Consider the following 8,671-nt stretch of genomic DNA (forward strand, 5'->3'; position numbering starts at 1 on the left):
AAAAGTTGTTAGTTTATACACCCATGTTTGAACATCCAAAACACATTTATATGTAAATATATGCATAAAAATTATACAGGACATTCATCTGCATGCTGCCATGGCCCTCTCTGCCATCACCCAGCCCTCTATCTGGGTCACCCTTCCTCTGTTTCCTCTGCCTACCTCTCCCTTACTCCTCAAAAGCTCATTTTGAAGACCATGTGCTTCCAGAAGTCTTTCCCAACACCCTGAGAAAACTCAGGGGACCCTTCTGTGGGCCACTCTAACACACTGAGAACCTGCATCAACCCCCCATGTCATATTGAGATTCTCCTAAATGAGAGCTACAAAGAGAACTCACTCCTTCAAACATCAGCCATGCCATATCATCCTATCCCATAAAATACTTCCAGAGACAGTCTACGGTAAGTAAGAAAAAAAGACCCCAGATGCAAGGTTAGGGCTTAAGGCAATAAATAGCCTTTTCCTGGCTTGTCTCTGTGTCATGCTTTGAATGAGAATGGCTCCCATAATATTGGTGTATTTGATTCTTGGTCTCCAATCAGTGGAACTGTTTGGGAAGGATTAGGAGGTGTGGCTTTTTGGAGGAAGTGTGTCACTAAGGATAGGCTTTACAGTTTCAAAAAACCATGACATTCACAGTTAGGTCTCCCTGCCCCTTGCTTGTGGATTAAGATGTAAGCTCTCAGCTACCACTCCAGCATCACACCTGTCAGCATGCTTCTATACGCCCTACTCTGATGGTCGTGAACTCTAATCCTCCACAACCATGAGCTCCAAATTAAGCACTTTCCTTTAAAAGTTGCTTTGGTCATTTAGCTTACTCACAACAATATAAAAGTAACTAGGGTACTCTCCAGACTCCCGCTGCCTTACTTGATTAACAACTTTATCCACGCCAAATCCTTTTGAATCCCCAGACTCATTTCCCTGGGCTCTGAGCAGCATTTTTCTTTATCCATTTATCTCTGATCAAATGAATGTCAAATCATTCAAGTTACCTTCTATCTCCTCCTCCATAACAACTGTGACTCTCTCCCACCACACCCCAGGCTCTTTCTTTATTGAGGTTTCAAATTTTTATAACAAAAGTGTTTAATATTTTACTTGTCGTTTCAGTGCTTCCTGTGGTAGGAAACACATCCTTAACCCTCCGTACTACTTACAAGCACACTTAGTCCAGTGTATACTTGCAGGATGCTTCTCCCACAATGTGTCCTTAAATTTGTCAAATACATGAATGAAGCAAACGTCACAAAGAATGGTAAAAGAGAGGGAGTCACAAAAGAGCAGAGGTTTAAAGAAATTAAATATTACTGTCAATTTCAGTGATGGGTTGTGTTGGTTTAACTGTGAGTGTATGTAATTATGAGTGCATCCACAGGAAGAATTTATTACCTCTAACATGCAAGAAAAGTGAAGGCACACAAAGTGACTGTTCCAAAAGCAATACAATGAGTTAAATAGGGAGCTTGGTCTTGGCCCCAGATTGCTTTATTTTATATACTGTCTGCTTCCCACAGAATTTGAAGTGGCTTTGAAAGACACAGTTACACAATTTAGTGTCCACAAAAACAAAACAAGCCAGTTGCTCAGGAGAAGCACAGCTATTCCTGGTATAAGGTCTGAAAACAACTTCTCCCTTGGGTCTTCACAAAGGGGAGCAAACCACATCCTCTGTCCCATCCTCCAGGATGTGCAAGAGTGAGGATTCTGGGACTGTTTTTTGGCATTCTTAAATGTGGGCTGATGGCACAAAACCAAGCCTCAGATCCTTGGAGAAATTCTCCAAGGGACCAAAATCAAGACAGGCCAGGTGTACCATTCTCTGATGGTCTTTCTCAACCCACAAAAGACATCTGAAGATTCTGGGTATTTCACAGAGAGACCTTTATTCTTAGCCCCATGAAATCTCTCTCTTCTACTAACATCTCTAGTAAATATACAGCAATAGCAACCAAGAAGAGACAAGCATTGTGGAAACAGTCAATGTTCTTGGACTAAACCTCCATCCAATGACATCAGTCAGATGTTTCAGGAAACATCATTTCAACAGTCTGGATGGATCTAAAATATATTTCTCTCTCATGAAGCATGTTGAATATTCTCAGAGAGTTGAAGGTATCAGGCAGTTCTTCAACACAGCATACCAGGATGAAGTTGGGAGTGTATCCCCTGCATCCTCAACACACATCAGCAGGCAGCTGCTCTGATCATTAGCACGTTCTAGAGGCAATGGAAATAGACACAGAAAGGTCAACACTTCCTCATAAAAATATGATCTGAAAGTTACGCACAGTCATTCTGTATCCCAGTGACAAAAGTGAGTGACATTGACGCATCTAGCTGCAAGGAATTCTGGGAAACAAAATATGCACTTGGGAAGCTTCGTGTCCACCTAAAACTCAAATGGAATTTTTTCTGCCAGGCAGAACAGAAAGGTGGTAAGAAGGTATGGGAAGACTATAAGGATCCACTACAGGGTATGGACATCTGCTCATGAGTACCAGCCCACTGCAAGCCAGAAGGAACTGAAGGAGACACCAGCTATTGCAGGCTTGGGTTTTCTACATTAATGTCCCTGGCTAGGGCACAATGAAAGATCAAGGCCCCAAAGTTGTATTCATATGCAAAGTTGTGCTCTGGTTAGCTAAAAAAAAAAAATAATAAAATTGCTTCTTTCAAGTGCCAACAATGGCTAAAAGAATTCATGGAAAATTCAGGAATTTTATGGATTCCATTGGAATTCAATGGAAAATTAGAAATTCAGATAAGCTAATTGCAAGATGTTAGTGAAGCTAAATGACTAAGGAGATGGCTACACTGGACTCTTAGCTATTAAACAGATGAATACTGGCAGGCTTTTAACAAATTTAAGCACATTTTTCCTGGGATAGTTGGTCTCAGGCCATTCTTTCTGGCAGCCATTAGATGACAGCATTGGTTTGTTTGCTAAGACATTCTCAGATGGATGCAAAATGATGATGTCAGCATAATGTTATTCTCTGTGCTGAATGAGGTAGAAAGCACACAACCATCATGTCCAAATGATATTACCACTCATATTTATGAAAATGAAGCACGGAGATAATACACACACACACACACACAGAGCAAAAAAAAACAAATTTTAAAAAGAGAAAGAAAGAAAAGAAAACCGTAAAAAATAAAACAAGTTATAGCTCTTGGTTATCTCCCTCTCTGCTCCCATGCATCCTCCTTCCTCTTCTCTCTCCTCTACAGGAGGTAAAGAATATAATAATGGTCAACCATGTTCAAAATGTATAATAGATTTGGTCCAAGAAGCCCACATATGCACTCTGTCAAATGGGTATTTATTTAGACATCAAGTTGGCAAGCAAGCAGTCTATGGTCCAAGAGAAATAGATGACTGCTCTGTTGAATATGGAGTAGATTCCAGTCTATCAATCAGTGGGCATGCTTCCAAGATCTAGAGTGAACAGCCACTGGCAACCCTGAGCAATTTGCCTTAAGCATGAATCGATGCTCTTCTGGATGTGATTTCCACAAACATGTTCCTATGTTTTTGTCTGCATACGTGGGTATGTAAAGGATGCTCACCCAGCAGAGCTTTATCCAGACACGATTGGTACAGAGGAGCAGGAAATGGAAACTCACATCCATTAAGTACCTTGTGTGCCAGAGACAATAGTGTATTGCTTATCTTTGACTTCACACTTGATTCCCACAATAATCCTGTGAGTCAAGTATTATTATCACCCTTTTAAAGATATAGAACCTGAGTCATTGGACGTAAAATGACCTGCCCAAGGTCACTGAGAAGCAGAGATTCAAACCAGCTCACTGTGTGGTGTCAGGTTTTTCAATCTGAGTGCACTGCTGATCTGGCATTCTGCTTACTCAGATCAGTGAGAGATATCAAAAGGACTCTTCTGCTAGAACACTATGGAAATCTGAGCTCCAAAGACTGTGTCTGACAAATTGCCTGCTATACACAGAGCTTAATGTGGTGTCTTCAGCCCAATACATTTATGAATAAATGAATGAATGAATAGTAAATGTTATATTTTGTATAAGAATGATGTACTGTTTTCTCTGAAGTGTCATATCTACCTTGGATCTCATATCTTTTGTATACAAAGACTTCATGCATCATGTTTCATAGTGATCCACATCTGTCCATAGCATCATTGTTACTACTACTACTAGCACTGTTTTATACAGAACATAGCTCAAAACATGTGCAGAGTAGCCAATGTACAAAGCATAAGCTGTTGTTCTATGTGTGTCCTGATTAGCTTTTCGTCAGCCTGATACAAGTGAGAATTATCTTGGAAGAGGAATTCTCAACAGGGGAAAATACCTCCATAAGATTAGCTGATAGGCAGTTTCTTGACTGACAGTTGATAAGAGAAGGAAGTGCTACCCCTGGGCAGATGGTCCTGAGTTGGATAAGTTATATAAACAACCCATCCAGAGCAAGCTGCTAAGAACGCTTCTTCATGGCCTCTGCTTTAGCTCTTACATCCCAGGTCCCCACCTTGAGTTCCTGCCTGACTTACAAAATGAAATAAACATTCTCTCCCCAAGCTGCTTTTTCCCATGATGTTTTATCACAGCAAGAAAAACCCTAAGACAAGGTCCTTGTGGGTGTTATCTCGTCTAATCCTATAATAACTCTACAAAGGGTGTGCTTTCTTCATTTGTGAGAAAACAAAGGTTTTGAATGATTTCATCACTTGATTCTATGATTTAAAGAACTGGACCCAAAATTGCCCCAATTCTAAAGGACGGTGGTGGTTCTAAGCCAATTTGATATTTGAAACAGATTTATAAAATATATACCTCTTAACCACACATTTTCAGGGATTACAATAAAAATAACAATTTTTCTTATTCTTTCTTTAACTTAAAATACATAATGCCAAAGAAGAATAAAATTTTTGGATATTTTGGCATTGGTGGAACACTTCACACATGCACTAAAACTCACATATAATGCCCCTAAGCATTTTGCTTCATGGTTCATGTTGTCTCACTGTTTTAAATTTCAAACACTGGGGAACACAAAACTCCAAGCACTCAGGAACATTGACAGAACTGGTATAACGCAGATTGTGTTCTTCAACCTTATACTATCATTGTACATTCATAATGTCCACACAGGAGCACCAAAAATCTGTGGGTGTCAGTGACATAGAGTACATCTGACACAAGCATGAGTGGTGACCAGCCATTCAAAACTCTTAAGCCAACGATGTAGCTAAGCCGCAGTGGAGTGAGCAGCACCCATGTGCCTGGGAATCTGCTGGATAAATCTCTATGTGGAAGGCAGTGTTTCCTGCAGGATAAGACATACAAATGGGCTCATCTGTAGTTTATCTAGTATCGGCAATCATCCACATAACTTTTTAAGACTTAGAACAACAGGAAATCTTTCTCCAGAACTGTTTTATCATTGGCATTGCTGAAAATTACCAAGACACCATGAAAATAAAAGGCAGCCAGACTGTCGGAGAGTTGTGATTGTTTGCCTGTTTCATTGATTCTCCCCAGTGGATGCACCTCCTCCTCAGAGGCACTGGGGCCGACTCCACCCACCCCATATCCATCAGGTCTTCCACCATCACGCCTCCTATCCAAGGAAGCCACTCCTGAGACTGCTGCTGGCCTCAGTTTGTACTCACCTTCTCTATTCATAAATTCAGAGATGCTCTTCAGTGAGTGGTAGGAAGGGCAGTTCTCCAACATGGAGTCCTGTAAGGTCGGCCCTGTTTTTAGAAGGGAAGAACAGGTCTTCACTTCATCTGCCTTGCCCAGGAACCTCTAAGAAAACCAGCTCCGGGGAAATGAGTGAAAGCATTCAGTGCAATGAAAAACTCCCTTCTGCTCTGTTATTTCCTCATCACAGCCCCTTATCTGAGCACAAGCTCAAAACATTTAAAAAGGCAGGAACACCACTGCACTCTGCTTGGTGAGAGCAAAACCGCCATTACCATCCTTTCCTAATGACAGCACAGCACCTCTGAATCTTCCTGGAAAGACAGCCTAACAAAACACGAAACACTTCCCTCATTGCAGGTGAGATTTTTTTTTAAAGGAACAAGTAAAAAGATTTAAAATGTATTCAGACTAAATCAGGATGACTTCATAGGAAAAGATCCTTTCACGTACATTATTTTGTGTATTATGTGGTATCCCTATAATATACACCTGCACATCACGGATATGGGGGGAAATTCCTATGTTAGTATGGTTTCAATAAGTATATCCTGGATCAATGAATTCATAAAGCAAATATTGTTTCTAGTGACTCATGTTTTTATCATCTGCTATTCTTCTTCCTGAAGTGATTCACCTAAATTATAGCCACATTAGAATATTTGTCCTTAGGGAAACTTGATCTCTTGATAAGCCACTTTACTAACCATCATTAATCCTCACAGTAAACTGCCATAGTTAACAGGTTATTAACAACTTCCCTGTGTGGAACACAGTGACATCTTGAATGCCTCAGCGAGAAGGTGACAAGAAAGGAAGTAAGGATGGATCCCTGAGACTTTCCACCCAGGAGCTAGAACTCAAGCATCAAAATTCCCAAGGGTGGGAGGCATTGAAAAACATCAGTACTGGGTCACTTCAGCTCCCACTGGCAATATCTCCATGAGTGATGAGTCGATCTAATCCTAATTCATATCGTTCTGCTTTGGGGACATCAATTATGTCTTATTCTCTTTTTCCCTGTTAATGTGACAAAACACATTCACAAAAGCCATTTGAGAGAGAAGACATTTATTTTAGCTCATCCATCAAGGTGAAGTCCTTCATCTTATAGAAACTAAGGGAGCTAGAGTTTGAAGTAGCTGGTCACATTGCACCCATAGTCACAAGACAGCAGGGAATGATGGTCACTGCTCAGTTCCACTCTCTACACTTACTCTGTCCAGGATGCCCTGCCCAAGGAATGGCTAAGCCCACAATTAACATGGGTCTTCTCAACTCAACTAATGTACTCAAGATAATCCCCCATGGCCATTCCCACAGACCCATCTCACACATGATTCTACATTCCATCATGTCAATGATCTATATTAACCATTACATGTAATAGTAATGACTCTTCTCATGTTGACCCCAACCTTATTGCTTAATATCTTTTCTTCCTTGACCAGAGATAGCACAAAACAACTCCACTTCCATCCACTCTACCTTCAAACGCATAAAGATGCAATATCCCTCATCTTTAGTCTTTGACCAAGATCTTCTAAGCACCTTCACAAGACCTCACCTCTAATCTCCTCACTCTGCTCACCTTGCTGGTCTAATAATAACTTGCCTGTGCAGGGTACCTTAGTGGTTAAGGTCAGCTCTGCCATAAAATTGAACTGTGTTAGCTTGTTCTTACTTTTCTTTATTTCTTTGCTCAACAGCAAAGGAAGCTTATCAGAAAATCTCCACTTTTAACCTCCCCAGCAACCCCACTTCCAGCCATTTCTTAGCAGCCAAAGTGACTTTGTGACAAAAGGTCCACTGTTCAGTGGTGTCCTGCAGAGTGTAAAATGTAATGTGACTTGTCAGGTGAACCTCCAGCCAGAGGCCACCACCACACTAAAGACTAAAGAAATTTCTCTCTTTAAAAAGAGGCACTCTGTGTGACTGTTTATTAGCTAAACAATTCTAGAGGGGTATTAGTAATAAAATCAAAATAGTAACATATACTTTGTACTATGTATATGTATGTAAATACAGTTTCTTATTCACCATGTTCGATCTTACATGTCATCAATTTTCGCAGTCTTGTCACACAGCCTTTATTGCTACTTTTATAAAGGATATGTAGTATCTCTCTAAATAGGTAATAATTCTGTCATTGGTATAAAGTTGTTTAATTTACCTCCAACATGTTCCTAATATAAACAACCATGCCATAAATTTCTTAAAGCATAGTTTTTTATTCTCTATAAAAAGTAAGTTTTTATTCTCTAGACAAATACCACTGTCCCCATTTTTAATTATTAAGTCAAAGGGTAATAACCAACTTATTACCCAGTTTTAATAATGAACACTATTAATTTTGATGGACTGGCCAGCCATATAATAAATAAGGTAAGAGAATCTGTGATTTACCAGAGTCTACTATCTGCATTCTGGAGTGTATATCAATAGATTTCAATTTGACCTTCAATAAACTGAGAGAAAGGCTCTACTTTATCTGTGTTGAGAAAGCAAAAAGTTATAAAAGCCACATACTTGTCTGGCATGGTTTAGCCAGAAAGGCTGAGAAACGGTTTCATTCTTTTAGAAGTAGAAGATTTGAAGCCAAGTGTTTCTGACTCTGAAATCAGGTTTTTACTTTTGTGACATTGACTGAGCATCCTCTGACCAGCAATACCTTAGAATAACTACATGGCCATCAATCAGTCCTGCCTCCCAGAAAGAACAGCAAGATATCATCCAATAAGCATTGGTTAAACTGAAGAGTGGGGAGGCCTGCCTCACTGTCCCTATTCAGGGTCCCAAAGAGACTTTGGTCCCTTTCATCTGGAAGTTTCAGGAGTTCTGTATATTGGGGGGGGGGGCTTAATTTGTAATCTAATAGACTCACCATGCCTGTGACTCTACATGTAATAGTAAGATCAAGTGTAGTGTCTTATAGCTGAAACTCAGGAGAGAAATGGAAGAGCCA

General features: G+C 40.1%; 1 long non-coding RNA gene across 1 annotated transcript; it reads right to left on the minus strand.

The window, feature by feature from the left end:
- Positions 1-1,869: 1,869 nt before the first annotated feature.
- LOC116096039 lies at positions 1,870-5,761 on the minus strand. Its single transcript, XR_004120812.1, has 2 exons — positions 5,673-5,761; positions 1,870-2,229 (listed from the first exon to the last, which is right to left on the minus strand). It is a non-coding gene; the product is annotated as an uncharacterized LOC116096039 (long non-coding RNA).
- Between the last annotated feature and the right edge of the window lie 2,910 nt (positions 5,762-8,671).

Source organism: Mastomys coucha, unplaced genomic scaffold (genome assembly GCF_008632895.1).
Source record: "Mastomys coucha isolate ucsf_1 unplaced genomic scaffold, UCSF_Mcou_1 pScaffold18, whole genome shotgun sequence".
Classification (NCBI taxonomy): Eukaryota; Metazoa; Chordata; class Mammalia; order Rodentia; family Muridae; genus Mastomys; species Mastomys coucha.